This window comes from Lepidothrix coronata, unplaced genomic scaffold, assembly GCF_001604755.1.
Source record: "Lepidothrix coronata isolate B3197 unplaced genomic scaffold, Lepidothrix_coronata-1.0 Scaffold200, whole genome shotgun sequence".
Lineage (NCBI taxonomy): Eukaryota > Metazoa > Chordata > Aves > Passeriformes > Pipridae > Lepidothrix > Lepidothrix coronata.
In genome coordinates this window covers 952,630-969,199 of record NW_016690380.1, presented here as the reverse complement: position 1 = coordinate 969,199, position 16,570 = coordinate 952,630, and positions in this window count along the sequence as shown.

The window sequence follows — 16,570 nt, the reverse complement described above, 5'->3', positions numbered from 1 at the left end:
TTACTGAATTGCAAGGCCAGCAACAGCTTTCAGTCTTGTAACAGTCAGAAAATAAAGATAACTGTTGTCATAAAGAGTACTTTGATGATAACAGATATACACACACACACAAATATATATACAAAACACATACCAACACTCACAGAAACTATGCAAGAAGAGTCAAATGAATTCAGAGTTTCCATTCTTAGCAATATTGATATATTAAATGATAATGGGATTTTATGGTTTATAATGATTACTGTGCTTTGAAAAACCCCAACAAATAGTTCCCTAAAAGGCTCATTTTCTGGTATCTTCCTTTAATATATTCCTCCAGCTTTATGACTACCTAACAAGACATATATTGATCCCATATGCTTGGTTGATTTGCAGATTATGATGTACTGGAGAAAAAATTCTGCTTTGGATACATTTTGCTTTATCTGGAAAACATTTCACAAGCCAAACATATTGATTCAACATCATAATAAATGAGAAATTGGGACTTCTCTGGTTTTTTTTTCTTCTTTCGAGAGTCAATATTTCAGTCTTTTGGACTCTAAAATCGCAAAAATCTCAGATCAGGTAAAAAATACCTTATTTAATGACTTCAGCCCTTCTTCATCCCTTTTTATACTCCTAAACTATAATAATAAAAAAATAGAAGCAAGAATTAATATTCACTTAGAGAAAAGTAAATAAAAATCACACCCAAACAAGAGCAAACCCCACACATGTACTTCCACATTTACTTCATAATCTTCCACAGGAATTCTTAGGATATGGGAATAACGAAGAACTCATTTTCCCAGAAAATCATTATTTCCCAGAAAATCCCAGAAGTCATTATATCACCTGATACCTGAGTTCTCACCTGATGACTAATATGGACAACGACTCCTCACTGTTAGGTTACTCATTTCATCCTATGTTTAGATATCAAAACCTCTTCTCTTAGCTTAATATTTTACAATATGAGAAAACCCAAGCATATTTCATTTACCTTCTCAGAAACAAGAACACATGTAGTTGAAACACACTAAAAATTGCATTTTATTTCAGATTCATTATTTCCTGGCTAAAATATTCCTAAACATCAGGATATGTACTTATAAATAAAAGAAAAGGAATGAAGTAACTTGATTTTATCTCCTGAAGCATTCAAACATGAAAAAGTACACCACTCTCATAATACATAATAAAGTTCAGTGATGAGGAGATAATTAGGAGTATATGCAAATCATGACAAGTTTGATACACATGAACCAGCTCAGGCGTAGCTGAAGGGCTGGTTCTGCTTATGTGGCAAGCAAAGCTCTGTTTCTATTTGGAGATGATCAGGTTATGGATATTGCTGAATGAAGCACGAGATTGCCCAGTGAACTCAGCAAACCTTGAATAACATTCCTAAGCCAGATCTCGAGCGTGGGCCTGGAGTGTCAGTCAGGAGTGTTCTCATGACAGATCAATAGGGGTAGCAACACAGGAGAGATGAGCATGGATGCAGTGTTCTCAGTGTTCCTCCTTAATCTGCATTTACCTCTGGGGTTGGATTTTTAAAAATAATAAATACATAAACCCCCACCACCTAAAACCTCTGAGCTAATTTTTGTAAGTGTGTTTTGTTTCTGTCCTAACAATTTAGATCGGTGTTAATATAAAATAGAATTTTAAAGGAGGTTTGGGCTTTAAGCGCTTAATGCCTGGTGGTCTAGTGGTTAGGGTGCAGGACTCTCACCGCTGCGACCCGGGTTCGATTCCCAGCCCCCCGGGTAGATGGAGCTCGTCAACCTTGTAAGGCAATCCATCTAAGAGAAGGTCACTCTAAACAAACCTATGTTCTGAGGACCTCACTGCCACTGTCCAAGCTTGCTCGGCCCCGGCAGATGAACCTCAGGATTAAAGGGTGGGCTCAGTTCAGTGCACGCTGTGTCTCACCTAAAAAATCCACTGCGCAGGCTCGAAGGGTTAATGACCTTTCCCAAATCTTCGCTCGCGAAGACTGGCCATTATATTATATATATATATATATATATATATATATACACATTATTTCATAACAAAAGAATCTGTTCTCTTTCTAACAAATTTCAGTAGAAGATATTTGTAACATAATAATATCTCATTTCCCAATATATTCTACTCACTGTCCTAGACTACTCATTTAACTTCTGTGATGTTTTCATTGGGCTCTCAAACCTCACAACAAAATCACTCTGCTTCTAACCATTAATTTTAACCTCCTATTCCATAAATTATGCTCTACTACTGTCTCATCTTTTTCTGTAAATTAAGCAAGAGCCATATATTGCAGCTTTCACTTTCTTTCTGACTATGAAAATGAAGACTCTGCTATTGCAAAAGCCTCCAGCAAAACTCAGGAGACATTCAAGCTGTGCTCACAGGAGAAGTATTATGAATTAAGCTGTACTATAGAAGGAAGAGGTAGTTACACAAATTTCTTTCATCTGTTAATTACAAAATATATGTCTGATGATGAATTAGAGCACTTGTATAGTCATCAGGAGCCAGCAGTGAACTGACAGCCCAGTGGAAATCAACAGCAATACTTCAATTAGGTCAGGAATTTACCTCGAGCCTTTGCACCCTTCACAAATTCTAAGTAAATCAGATCTGGCTAGAGAAAATCTGAGGGAAATCAGTTCCCAACGTCTGCTGTCACCAACAGGGCCCTGAAGAAGCAAGTAAGAGCATTGGGTGAGCTGGGACTGCTCTGAGGAGCCACCCAAGAGCATTGAGGGCCTCATCGTGGGGGTTCCAGCTGAGCCCGTGGGATGCGGCAGCATCTGGGCACACACACAGAGATCCTTGGGAGAGACTGCTTCCAGGGTGCAGCCCAGCCAGCTCCACACACACAGACGTGTTCCCAGCAACAGCCCAACCTTCTGCAGGGATCAGCAGGAGATTTGCACAGCCAGGATTGTGGCAATGGATTTGCCGTATGCAGAATGGAAAAAGTCCTGTCAGAGATGGACTAGTGAAGAAAAAGAAGAAAACAGCTCAAATGTTATAGAAACAGAAGTTTTTAATGTGGTTTAAACATGTTTCAAAATGGTTTTTTGTATTTTCTGCAAGGTCATTGCTCCCTCTTCCCGACACCCCCTGTGAGGGACTTGTCTCCCATAAAAAGTGTCCTGGGAAGGTGTCCTGAGGTGTTACTCACTGGTCCTTGTTAACCCTTTCCTGTTGGCTGTTGACCCCTTACCTGATTGGTTTTTTTCTGTGTGACCCTGAACTTGTGATTGGTCCCCTTTTGACCCTCCTAAAAGCTTTATAAACCCCTTCCCCACAATAAACTTCCTCTTTCGTCCGTCCCTCCCTGGTGGTCTGTGTGCTCCTTGCGGAGTCACCAGGCCACGTGCTGGGGGGCAGGGGGGAAGGGCATTCACCTCGCAGGTAATGGGGCTGGCAGCCTAAGGCCTGGAGGTCTCCCCTGTCCCACTAATCCGCCGTACAGGATCCCACTTAGTGCTCAACTACTTCCTGACTTTTTCACTGTTCTTATACACAGAGAGGAATATCAGCCTTGATGAAAACTTCCCGCACTGATAAAATAGCAGAAATTATTTAGGGATGTTTCTCCTTCAAAATTAGTTCTCATTTAGTGTTATTTTGTGATCTTACATTTCGCATATGTGGTAGTTTGATCTAGGCCTTCCTTGGTGACCAGTTTGTAACCAAGGAAGTGCCCAGATTTACCCAGTATTCCCTACGATTTTTACGTAAGCTGGGCTATAAGAAGAAAGGAGGAGAGGCCTTCGCTCTCTTTCCTTCCGGCGGCTTGGAGGTGCAGGTTCCCTGCTGTTGAGTCTGCCGTGTTGGGGAGCGAGGCCTGGTGAGGCCTTGCCAACCTTGGGAGACAGAGGTTGTCGGCGATTGTTCCGGAGCGACTCTCAGTTGTCCCAGGAGAGTAGTGAGCTATTTCTTTGCTGACTCTTTTAGTTGCTAGATATTGGGCCACTAATCGGGATATATATATATTTTATATTGGTTTTGTTCCTTTTCCCTTCCCCCTTCCCTTTCCCTTGTGAAATTGTATATATTTCAACTGTATATAACTGTAACAGAAGTGTAAATATATTTATATATATATTGCTTTAGCTCTCGTTTTGGGTTTTTCTTGGTTGTTTTTTTTTCCTCTTCTCCTTGAGGTTTGGGGGGGGCACTTCTTGTGGTAAGGTTTGGAGACTTGGCAGGGAGCCAGCTTCAAACCATATCAGCATAGTAAAACAAAATGGGTTTCAGTATAGATTAAAGTATCTCAGGAAGGTGAAGAAAATGTATTTTCTTACAGTTGGTAAAAAATCTCAAGTTGATTCTGTGCATTGCTCTTAAGCTTTCTGTCTTTGAAACCCCTTTTCTGAGCTCCATATGCCCTTCTCAACATTTGTCAGAAAATAAGTGTACATATTTAACATCCACATATTCAAATATAGTCACAGAAAACTTGTTTTTGTATGTTTAAAAGCACATGCTGATTAATGCCAATAAGTCTCAGTCTGAACAAACTCACAATCTCTTTGCACTTGATATGTCAGACTTGTTCTTGTGCCAATTCCTTTCCCTTTTGCCAGAAGTGTGCAGTTGTTCTGCAAAGAAACATTTCCCAAAATGTTCTCCCTTTATTTCAAAAATGAAAAGCTTCTTTCAGGAAGGGAAGCTCAGAATATATTACAAATGTCACATTGAATCTTCAAGCAGTAGATATTGTCATCAACAGTGTGATGCATGCTGGATATTCCTGAGGAGGTCTGAGGCACTTGAAGGACATTGGGACAGCAAAGCACAAATGGGACTGTGTCAGAAATGCTCAGGGGTTAATCTACATCAAATGCCAGGTGATGATAACCCTCAATTTCAGCCAGCATATGGAACCAGATTTCCTAGGATTGCAATGTTTCCCAAGTACTTAAACCGAAGCTGGAACTACAGCAATTTTGTATATTCCCTAAATTTGGGGACAGCTGCTTGTAAATACCCTGTTCCTGAGCTTAGAGCTCATGGTGTGGAGCTGTTTGATTTGACCATGTTAAGATGTTTCATAATCTTTATTGACTTTTTCCTGCCTGTTTTTTGGTTCAACTCCTTTCATTGCACTGTCTAATAAAGTCTTGCAAGAGCTGGAAAATACTGTTTTACAGTATTTCCTCTCATCCTGTGCAATTACCAACAGTCAAACCACACGATCTGACATAAATTTAACTGGGCAATTTGTTCAGTGACGGTGCCATCACTCCAGTTAAATAAAGGAAAATGTTCAAGAGAGCACAGGAGTGCTCTTTTTTTGGGCAGGGGTATGTTGAAGGAAGGAAAGGCCTGTTGTCACTGTGGTTAAACCACAGGGATCTGAACTGCTCTGTTGGTTCAGTGCAGGTGCAAAGAGAGGGGCATGGGGAAAATGTGACCACTTGGCACCCAAAACTGTCCTGTTGCAGCTGCAGCAGGAGGTTCTTGGCCCCAGCAGTTATGGGGCCATAGCAAGTGCAAATGGCCTCATAGATCACTGAATGGAAAAGTACAGCAACACTCACTGGACACCAAATAGCTAAAAATGTCAGAAGTTGCCACATCTGTCTCTATCCTCTTTCTTTAGGGAAAAAAAAACCAGTAGTAGAGGTATATGGATATGCTGGAATAATTAAATGCATTCCCTAATAGGCAGAAGCATATTTTCCTTCTACTGTGTTTTAGAACCAGTTGTTCGATGCCATCAATTTGTTCAGTGCCACCAATTGCTCTCTGAGAAGGGAACCCCAGTGTGAGTTCCACATTGGGATAACAATGACAGGAGTCATTCAGAGACACACACACACAAAAGGAACAAACTTCACATCATTTACAAAGAGAGGCTACCAAACCCACAAATCACTGTCAGCTAGAAAAGGCTTCAAGAGTGGTTCTGGATACACCAGACAAACATCTTTTAATTATACCTGCAACTTGTCATAATTCTGTGTGTTATGTATCTGAAATCGATGTACCTGCCATAACACATTAAGAGCTACATCCTCAGAGGGAACATCAGATCACCAGGCACTACATCACCCAATTCTTCAGTGGATCCACAGCATCTGGGTAGATGACCAGGCTGCTTCACAGAGCCCTGGGAGACAGGCAGTCAAGAATGAAAGCGACAGAAGCCATTCATTATATCTCTGCACACACAGTAAATATAGTAACAGTAAATCTTAAGGAAATAAATGCATCCTAAACTATACTCTTCAATGACTTCAAGGCTATTTCAGGGCTTTTTTTTTTTTTAGATACCGAAGGCATCACACAGGAACAGAGAAAAATCTCTCCTTCCCACCTTCTGTGGGACCAACCCAGGAAGCAGAACCTGTGAAAGTTTCCTAGACCACATAATCAAGAGGATGCTCATTTAGTGGTTCTGCATGGGACTGAGGCACTTATGTTTCACTCTGTCAACACTTTGGAAGTGCTGGGTATGAACAGCAGCAAAGCTTTTACACGTAGACAACTCTCTTGGCAAAAAAGACAGACTCCTCCAGAAAGCAACCGAAAGGATCCACAAGGAAAAGAGTTGCTCAGGATTTTAATTTGGCCTTAGAAACCTAAAACAGAAACTGTGCTGCACAACCAAGAAAGCTGCAAAAAGAACTGAGCAAATTAAACTGAGCTAATCTCCATGCTGGGTCAACTAGACTATGACCAATATCCAAGTCAGGCAATTTCAAGCTGACTCAGAAATCTCTGTTCTGCTGGAACTGCACTTAAAGAGCCCCCAGGAGCCCCTTATTTTTGTAGCCTCAAACATGGAACACACAAGCAATAAAATTTCTACATAACCCAGGAGCAATAGTATAGTCAGATCTTATTTTATATACTTAAAATTTGCATTCTGTCTTTCAAGTTGGTCCTTTAAAACATCCATAGACTTCCAAAATAGTTATCTTGAATTTGAGCAGTGTAAGCAGTACTTTGAGAATCCATTGTTTAGGCTGTATCAGCGGTTTTGTTTAGAAACATCAAGGAATACTAAATTATTGATTCTGAATTAATTTATCTCAAGGAATACATGGTATTTAGACTTTTTTCTTTTCATTTACTTTCAAAGATTGGCTTAAAAAGGACTGAGATGCAAAGGTGGAGAAAACAATTCGCTTGTGCTATTATTTATTAAAAAAATTGCACAAAACAGCATGTTAGAAGGTAGTTTTCACAATAATATTCACTGCAATAGTTACCATGTGAACTACAGCACCGAGCCTGTTTTCAGAAGTTAAGGAAATCTGGAAGTTTTCAAACCCTTGGCCTAAACGTGACAAGTATTGCAACATTTCTTGCTTCTTGTTCGAGGAAATCTCCCTGGAAAATAAACAGCAGAGCAGATAAGCTATTAAGCAGGGCCCCTGATGCTGCCAGCTCTTTCATCAGGTCTTATATCTGTTAACCTTTCATAAGTGTCAGCCTGAAAAGAAGTAGTTTCAACTACATCCCAGTGCCAAAAATTCCCTTGCTCATTCTGCTGGACCACAGGCTTCAAACACAGCTGCAATTGCTCCTGCAAGGAACAGAGAGCTGCAGGAAAAATAAGTAATACCCTGCCATAGATTTGTTTCCCACAATGAAATTTAGGGTGCAAGTTGCTTTGCCTTTGCAGGTGTATTATTACAGTTACTGAAACTCCACAAGGAACAGAGTTTTCACTCAATGACAGAAGGAAAATGTGTCACTATGAATAACAAAAGGTCAAACTTCTACTAAAATCACTGTCGTCATCTACTGTCTCCCAAAATTCCCTTGGCAATTTTTATAGAATATAAAATGAAAAATTTGCACATGCATTATGATGGACACACTACAATTACTGTTTTATTATTAGCATAATTTATAAGTGAAGTTGAAATGCAGAGTCTACAAACATTTCCATTATTTGCTACAACATAAAGATGGTTTTAATGAACTGTTAGTTCCCCACAGTTGTTACTCATTACCTGCTCTCAGAAACACTCTTAATTATCATTTTTAGTGTCTGTAAACTGCAACAAAAAGACTATTATTTACAGTTTCATATAAGTTTCTATCCTCTCCATCCCTTTAGCAACGAAGGCAATTTTCTCTTGGACTCTTGGAAACAGAAGATGGGATTCTTGGGGCTGTCTATGTAGGGCCAGGATCTGAAATTACTGATCCTAGTGTATCCCTTCCAACTCAGGATATTCCATGATTCTATGCTTTTTCTTTCAGGAACAGCCAGATCTCCTCATGCTAAATGTCCCTCTGAACTATGATGTCCACAGAAGTCAAATAGCACAGGTAGCAACTAAACATGTGAATGGGACTCTCCCCAGGGTGTAACTTCAGAGAGAAGGGAACATCAGATAAGAACGTGGCTGTTTCCCTAAAATAGTGACAGGAATTAGATATACCTTTATTTATTAGATATACCTTTATTTTATTATACATTTTTAACCCTTCTTTTAAGTAACAAGTGAACACAAAGCAAACAAATTTAAGAACAGCAGTGATGTTCCATTTTTGATTAGAGCAGACACAAGAGCTTTCCCCATGTGATCATGCCAGCAGGATCCTTCCCAGAGCACTGGTATTCAGTCCATTCTGGGCTGAACTGTAACAAAGGAAACTTAATATTCAGGAAACTCAAATGACTGGAGGAGTACATGCCTGAGGGTCAGCAAGAATTTTTCTCTGTGTATCCCTCCTTCCCCCCTTGTAAGTCTGCTAAAGGATCAATATGTTAGGAAAAGGTTATTTGATTTCAGGGAGGACAGATTCATACAGTTAAATGCAACTCCTTGAGGAGACGGTCAATGCCAAAGCAACCCAATTCTTGATTTTTTTTAAAAAAAAAAAAAAAAGAAAAGGATGAATTCCATTTATACATCACCCTGAATTTCTAACACTGCATTACATCTTCTCCCAAAACACTGAAGAAGTCAGGAAGACAATTGCTCTGATTTGAAATGGAGATTTAATAACTGACTGTAACCCTGACCTACTACAGAGTGAATAGTAGGTGTATCCAATGGTGTGCTATTCAACTGTTAGAGCTAAAATAAAGATATCTTGGAATTTCCTGAGCTCCAGCTCCTCAGGACCTCACAGCTTTCATCATCACAGTTCGAGGATTTTGTTTATTTTCTGTGCCTATCACCTGGATTAAGTTGTTCTCAAAAGCAAATATCCACCAGGAAATCCTTCCTCGGGCAAGGCTTTCCCCTGATCATGGTTTCGCACGTTCTCTGTGCTGGGTGGGCTTTGCTGCTCAGCCTCTGCCGTGGGGTTCGGCTGCTGCAGCTCCAGGCAGAGCAGAGCTCACCTTGAGCACTGAGAAGGGCCTGGAATCGATTTTGGTGGTTCTTACAATGGTGGCAGGGGCTGACCTCACGTCCAGCTCTGTGCTCCGTGGAATTTCTACACACAGTGTTGAATTTGTCCTTGTTATGGGATTCTACTGCTTGGGAGGAATCAATGGCATTTGGAAATGACAATCCTGTGTAATCACAAAAGCAAAACAGTTTGGTTTTATAGCACAACCAGATTGTGTCCTTCAACATCCCCATCTCCTTGAAGTGACTTGTAATTTCACACCGAAATTACTCCATGTGTGTATTTTTGGCAGCACATCATGAGAAGTGACTGCAGCAGCTCATGAAACTTCGGGCAACAGGAAAACATATGTAAGCAAATGAGGTTTTATCAGAGAAAGAGCCATTATCAGTCTTACTTCCATGTAGAAAAGACCTTGAAGAGTGGTTAACTGCTCCAGAAAAATGAAGTAACAATGAAAAAAAATAAAATAATCAAAAATTATATTGGAACTGTAAAATTAGACATACCCTCCCAACAGGTAATCTTCATCTCAAAATACTTTCCCTCTGCTCAAGATCATCAGAAAAAGTCAATTAAGAAACAAAAACAATTGTTTGACTAAAATACAGATTTTTAGCTAATGTTGAGTGTACTGCAAATATTTACAGCATTAAATAGCTCAGAACTTGATTACAAGAGTCAAACAAAACACACAGAGTAAACCAGTGCTCTTTCCTTGAGCAAAATGTCTCCATGAACATTGTGATTCAAAATGCCTTGATGCAGAAGTGTATCCAAAGTATATAAATTATTAATAAAAGAGATTTTTAAATTATTTCTAGTCTGTTAACTGTAACTGTGGTCCTAACAATGAGCTCAGTTTAATATGACCAACAATCTTACATGGTGTCACTTAATGATAGTTAACAACTCTATTTTCATTTTTCTTTTTGTTTAAATATTTGTTCTATTGTTATTTCTTGGTAAGGAAAAATATAGCCATTATTACAACATTCTAAGCTCTTATTCTTGGTATGATTTTAGACAGAACAAAGGGTGATTCAGGCACATAGAACTGGCCAGAAACACGCTTGAAAAACAGAACAAAGTAAAAGGATGGATTTTGACACCCTCCGAGACTTCAGCGCTGAACTTCTTCATACTCTGTACTTATATTTGATGATGTGAAGAGCTCTGTGCTGCTCCCACACACAACCAAAAAAACAAAGGCACAGATTAAATACAGAAGCCTCAGCTTTATTTTGGTTAACTGGAATGTGACACATTGCCAGCTACACCCACCTATTCCCAGGGCATCACCACTGGGGACCTCCCAGCCTGGAGCTCCAATTGCTCCCAAGGCCTGAAACACAGCAGCAATTCCCTTGGGATCCTGTGCTGGGCTAGCAAAGAGTTACTATCACCTTATCATTATTTAAATCACTATTTACTGGACACAAAGTCACACCCTAACAAATGCTATCACTCCTTAAAAAGTTTACCACTGAAAACTAATTTTTGTAAAGGAAGATGAAGCACATTCTGACAAGCAGGCAAATCAGGAGGGAGAAGATAAGATTCAGTTTGATAAGAACAGGTTATGATAAAAGTGAACATAGTGCTTAACTTAGCAATTCTCAGATGTCTGTAGATAGGGAGACAAAGAGTAGGCTGAGGCCAAGAGCCTTTTATTTCACACAGGGAGATAAATATCCATGTTTTTGTTCAATATCCTAAACAAATGCAAATATCAGTAAATGGAAATAATTCTCCTCAGAAATACCAGCAGCTTGCTTTATATATCCCACATGCCAGTGGTTCCTGAGGGATAACACAGGAAAAATGAGGATACAATGGCTTCTCAGCTCCTCTGAGAGCTTACAGAGAAGACACTGGGGTGTTAATTGTATCCAATTATTCCTGGAAGATGCAGCAGTTAAATTTTGTAGGCTCTCTCAAAGCAAGACCATTATGTTTAGCTGAAGATATTGCCAGAATTTTGACATGTTTAAAAACCTCCTGGCAGACATAGGCAGAATCAAAATAAGTCTTTCAAACACATCCTCAGACTTAATATCTGAAACTTAATATAGCCTTTCCATTTAGTGTCTCCAAGACTCAAATGATCTACAAACTAATAGTTGAGTAGCAATCTTACAGGTTTGGTTATTTTTAGTTTCCTCACCTCTCACTTGGTTCCACAAATACATATATGATTTTTACTTTATGTCAGAAATTTGATACACTGGTTATTAAATTAGCAAGTTGCTCTTCTCCTTGAACATTAGCTACTGAGTAGGCATGAGACTGAAACCTATTTAATCAAATGATTTGTGAAAATGGCCAAGCAGAATGTTCCTGTACAGTTCACTGAGCAAGGAAGGGAAAACGCAGGTGGAAAAAGATTTATTAAAGTTGGAATTTATGTTCAGAAATAGCCATCATAATATGTACATGCATCCAGATAAGTGCTGCACTCCTGAATTTGTCTTCCTGCTTCTCCACAGCAGGAAGGACCTTCTCCACATCATCCTCCACCTCCTTCCCAGGTCACCTTTGAACCACTGGGATGGGGCTGCACGTCTGGTGGTTGAGCACCTCCAGTTATTGTCACTGGGAAATTACAGCGTTACCATCACATGTCTACAGCTAATAATGACCATCCATTTATTGCCTTAAAAATCACTTTAAAGAATTTTCTGAAAAAATATTCCCCTGCAGGGAAATGCCTTCTGGTTCCTGTCCACACTGTGCTCCAAAGGGGAGCTGTGAGGTGCCACCTTGGCCCACCGATCCCGTGCCGATCTTGCCTGGATTCCCTTTGCCTTGTGCTCCAAAGTGCCCTTTCTCCATGCTGACCTTTGGGCACAAAGCACTCCGCAGGGTTCTGGAACAAAAAGAGGAACCTTTTCACAATTAGATGCCAGCAAAACCTGTGCAATTGCAGCCTTTTGCCACAGGAAAGCCTTCCCCCCTCTTGGTGTGGCACTTCCCAGATCAGCTCTCCCTCTCCCATCAGCTGCTGTAACTGCCTCTGTCTGGCAAGCTCATAAAAGAACTCAAAAATGAAAACAAGCTCCTGTCCTTCTCTTCAAGTCCCCAGCCACGGCCCTGCCTCTGCACAATGAAACCACAAACTATGCAATAATCACAGTAACTTAACTCCTCACACACAGAACCCCCGAACTGTGGCCAAAGCCACATCCTGAACTCACCAGGGGCATTGATGGGTATTAAAACATAATAATAATCTAACCCAGTTTTAAGGAGCTGCCTCCTGCTTGTCAGATGCTCAGCCAACACTTCTTTCCGTTTATAAACACAACCCTCAGGCTCCAGTGCTGGAGGTGCAGGGGAAACTGGAGAACAAGAAAGGCTTTGTTTTCCCACTGCTCACCCTGGAAGGCACTGGATCTTTTATCTTGTAACAGCAACTCCCATTTAGGAATGGAAGAAAAGCAGGGAATATGCCTGACTGCCACTCCTTAACTCTTGACATTTATGCTTTGTACATACAAGGACTTGGATATAAAATAAATAAATAAATTTAAACAGAACCCAAAACTTAAGATTGCTTCCGAGGAGTCTTTCCCAGGATACCAAGGACATTTAAGTCTCTTGGACCATGAAATATAACTATTCTTCTAAGCAATTCTAGACAGAAGAGATCACACTGTAGAAAGGTCAGGATCAGTGAGAAAGGGAAAATGGAGCTGCTGAGTGTGCTGTGGACAGGGGTGATTGAAGCAGGAGTGCAGGGAGCTGCCTTTGCAGTGATGGAGATTGCAGCACACACTGCAGCACAGGGGCTTCTGTCTTCTGCCTGTGATACAACAGACCCAAGTTACAATATCAGGGTTTTGCACAAAACAATGTTCCCAAAGCCTGGAAGGATCCCTGGCATGAACTTCTGCCTGGTTTGGGTGTCAGAAAATTTCCCCTGGGCAGCAAACACCACCTGTTTGTCTTATGAGGAAGACTCATTATTTATGTTAGAGAAGGCAACAGGCCTTAACTGAATTCCTGTCATCCTCACGACCCTCGAGAAGGTTGTTGGTATTGTACTGGGTTGGGGTTTTAGGATTTATTTCAAATATTTTGTTGATACACGGGTCATTCCTCCAGTGCTACTGCTATTAAGGCAGGAGACACGGGCGTCACCACACTGGGTGGTCTGTCCCTTCGCTGGCTTTTCCAGGAATTTTACTGTTCTTCTGTATTTGTATGCACAAATATTAAATAGAGCCACTTCTGGGTGCAATGATGCCACTCCCTAACCAATCCATAAAGAACAGTCTCATGGATGACACAAGGGATGAAGGGGAATAGTGTTTCTCCTGCCCTGTAAACATTCATTTACATTAAGAGCATTTTGAACTTAGTGTTCCCAAACCATACATGAGACTTCTATAACTAATGTGGTGGTAAAAAGAACATGAAGCTTTGATGGAGAAAACTATACACCATTTTTGTAAACTGTAGCTTTTCACAGCTTGAATTAATAGATTTATTTCATTGTTTTCCATTTCAAAAGCACAGAACTGGCTCTTATTAAACAGTATTATTGGTTTCTCTTTTGTAAGCAGAAAAGCAAGGAATAATGAAGACTAAAGAAACACAGTTGAATTCGTATGGTCAGTAAACGCTAATATTTTATTTGATTTATTCTTCATCCTGTATATGTTTTTTAATCCTTTTCCTGGAACTCAATTTGTTTCCATTTTCCACATTTGATTTTCATATTGAAATTTGCAAGAAAACACAATTTGCCAGGTAAATGAGGATTTATGAGGAGCACACATCCTCGCCTAGGCTATGTCAGGCTGCTGTACTTGAGCAGGTGCTCAACTAGGAAAGAAATTCCAGGGTTGCAGCAGCACTGCTGAGATGTTTACACTTGGAGCTGATCAGAAATGGATTGCTGAACAGAGGCCATATTTCCTATTACACTTTTTAATTGCTCTATTTCTAAAAGTTTTACCACAGCACTGAGAGTTTGGTCCTCCCCTCTGCAATAGGTTTTTATGATGAACCATAACTTTCTCTTCACTGGTGCCAAGATATACCCAGCATCAATTTTCTTTCATTTTTGTTTGTCAAATACTACACACAAAGACAACACTATAAATATGTGACATGACTGAATGATGAAGCAGCAGCTTCCTGCTGAAATTTTAAAGTGAGATAGGCATTGTTTCAGCTGAGGAAGCCATTTAGAGACCAGCTGTTCCCACTGAAAAGATGTGGCAGCCATCAGCAGAAATAAGAAATGCTTTCTCTGTACATATTGAAATGAGTTTTATCTTCCTTTCCATTCTGCTTTGTGTTCCTGCTGGTGAAAAAGACAAAATTCATTTCACACTCAGATGTTAAAGAAGAGGAATCTGTATCTTTGCACCCACGCACACGCTGAGGTGAGACCAAAACCAGGAGCTACAAAGCATTTTACTTCTGCACAGCAGTAAATTGATGAACAGCCTTGGAGCTGGAATTGAAGGCAAAAGGAGAAACTTGTGGGCATCTCTTAAAACTAATTTTCCCTGTTTATTTGTTCCTAGGTGGGATTTGTGTTTTATATTCTAATTAGAAGAAAATAACTTGGTATGTGTCAGATACCTCTGCACAAAAATACAGAAAAAATATGGATATTTTAGTGATACCTTGTATTCGTGCTTAATTAGGCACTGCTACTTTTGGTCTGTGTTTGGCCCAGCCACCTGTGAGAGTTTGTTCTTTTCCTGCCAAGTTAGGAGAAAACAAAGGCTGAGAAATGAGAACTCCATCCTTGAAGGAAGCATCTTGTATAAACTGGAATTAATTGGGGCTGGCTATTGGCCAACGGCCCTCCAAGGACACTTGAAGGAAAAAGTGAAGAGGAGGAGGATGAAGGAAGACCCCAGACTCATTTAGGAAAGCCCTCTGAGGTGCAGCCTGTGGGCACGGGGACATTCCACTGTGCACCAGGGGCACCACTTCAGTTTGGGCATTGTCCCTGCTGCACACCTGAAAATAACCTTTCACTGGATCTTAGATTTGAGATTAGTACTAATCATTGCAGTCATTTCAGAAAGTAACATACAGTTACTAAGTGTTCCAGCTTGAAAAATATTTATATTATATATATTAAGAATCTTTTCACCTGACTATATCTGTTCAAAACACAATCTTTAAATGATCATGACAAGAGAGACCTTGTGGTTTGCATCCAAAAAGAGGTTAAGAAGTCGACAGAACCAACATCTCTCCCTAGAGATGGTATAAAAATCATTATATCATGTTAAAGATTTTGCTTCTTTTGCCATAGGCAATCAATTGCAAAAATTTGATTAAAAAAGCGTTGCATTAGTATGGCATTCTCAAGCTGCTCCTTATTAACATTTTATTGTAGAATACTCTAATGACAACTGGTATCAGCTCTCATTATTCTAAATAAAGAGTATAGTCATTTTCTTCTTAATGACTGAAGTGAAATGTGTCCATAGGGACATTTTAGTTTACTCTCTCACACAATGTAATATTGTCATTATTAATACTTCTCGAAGACAACTTGTCAACTAAAGTTATCTTCGCAGAGTCACCACATTTTCATTTTTAAACATGTGTAGTTTCAGTCACTTGCAGAACATTAGATTACTTCAAATACAAATAACACCACCTTGAAATGCTTTAGTGCAGCAATAAAACTATTCGCATGGTGACTGCAAGGAAAAAACAACATAGAAATAGTAGAAAATTAAATTTCGCATATTTGTGAAGCAGGTAATTGCCAAAAAGTTCAGGTAAAAGAGAGATTGTGATTTGTGTATTGCTGTGCTACCCAGTCCAATATAACAGTAGGAATGTAACTAGAGTTACTTGGATTATAAACTGCCTGAAAACAGGAACTTCCATCTTGGTCAGTGCTGAAGGCAATGAAATCCTGAAACAACTAGGAAGCCTCTGGATATATGTACTTCATTATAAACAAACACACAAGGAAATAGTTATTTATCTACACATTCAAAACAATGAAAAAATACCTACTGCCTGAAGGTATTAACCAAAGATCTGGTTTGCAAGGCAATCAGAGCAATGTAACAGTCACCAAAGGAGCTGCCCCAGTGCCACCAACAGTCCGGACAAATTCCCACCCTTTGTAGGGCTTGTTCTCCCTACAAACCAGGTCACAGAGAGGCAGAAGTGTCACTTATACCCCAATGGCTTGGGTTTCAAATTAACTGCCTATGCTTATTTTTTCAAAGGCACTTTAGAGCCAAAGGTGCAGAGAGCT